Below are 1,150 nucleotides of genomic sequence, written 5' to 3'. Positions count from 1 at the left end.
CCCCTGGCCTCGTTTTCACAGCTGATATTGAGCTTCTCCAGCGGTTTTTTCCACAGATGTAATCGATCTGATTCCTGTGCATACCATCAGGTGAAATCCATGTGTATAGCCTGCGTTTATGTTTCTTATAAAACGTATTTGCAATTAATAAGTCATTGATTGTACAAAATTCAATCATTGTATCTCTTGCTTCATTTTTGTCACCAAGCCCATGTTTTCCAACTACTGATTCTTCTTCTTTGTTCCCAACTTTTGTGTTCCAGTCACCCATTATTATCAGTGCATCTTGATTGCATGTTTGATCGATCTCCAACTGTAAAAGTTGATAGAAATCATCTATTTCTTCTTCTTTGGCTCTGGTTGTTTGTGCATATATCTGAATGATAGTGGTATTCACTGGACTTCCTTGTAAGCGTATGCATATAATCCTATCACTCACAATGTTGTACTTCAAGATTGATCTAGAAATTACTTTTTTAACTATGAAAGCAACACCTTTTTTCCTCACCTTTTCGTCTCTGGAGTAATATATCATATGATCATCTGACTCAAAATACCCCATGCCAGTCCATCTCATCTCTCCAGTGCCTGTTGTTTGTTTTTACGTGCCGTCGAGTCGTTTGTGACTCATAGCAACCCTATGTACAACAGCCCTAAACCCCGCTCTATCCTGTGCCAATCGCATTGCCTCTGACACACCCATCCCAATTACCCCAGTCCCTGAATCAATGCACCTCCAGTGCCTAGTATGTCAGTATTTATTCGTTTCATTTCTTTCTTCACAATTTCTGATTTTCCTACATTCATGGTTCTCACATTCCATGTTCTAGTCACTAGTGTCTGCTTACAACTGTTCCTCTTCCTTTGTATTCCCATATTTGAAAGTTCTACCTATGTTGCCCTTTCTGTTAGTCTACGTGTATTCTGTTGTACAAAGGGTTTTCAGAGGCCTGCTATTTCAGAAGTAGATGGCCAATCCTTCTTCCTAGTCTATCTTAATCTGAATGTTTAGATTTAGAGGAGTATCTGACAGACAAGCAATATGTGGAGCAGTGAAAGATAAATCCCTCATTGTGGAGTGTCACTGCCCTTAGCCCAGTGACTTGACCCACTTATTTCCCAGCTCCACCTTCCACCAGGATACCCATTC

The 1,150-nt window shown here is 40.2% G+C and overlaps 1 protein-coding gene across 1 annotated transcript in view; it reads left to right on the top strand.

Annotated features, from left to right (window-relative positions):
* Positions 1–1,150, top strand: part of SPIDR (scaffolding protein involved in DNA repair) — a 404,690-nt gene that overhangs the window by 64,160 nt on the left and 339,380 nt on the right. The gene's annotated exons all lie outside the window — the stretch shown is intronic.

This window comes from Elephantulus edwardii, unplaced genomic scaffold (assembly GCF_000299155.1).
Source record: "Elephantulus edwardii isolate Elephantulus edwardi_28Jun2011 unplaced genomic scaffold, EleEdw1.0 scaffold00008, whole genome shotgun sequence".
NCBI classification, from domain to species: Eukaryota; Metazoa; Chordata; class Mammalia; order Macroscelidea; family Macroscelididae; genus Elephantulus; species Elephantulus edwardii.
This window is presented reverse-complemented; position numbering and strand designations above follow the sequence as displayed.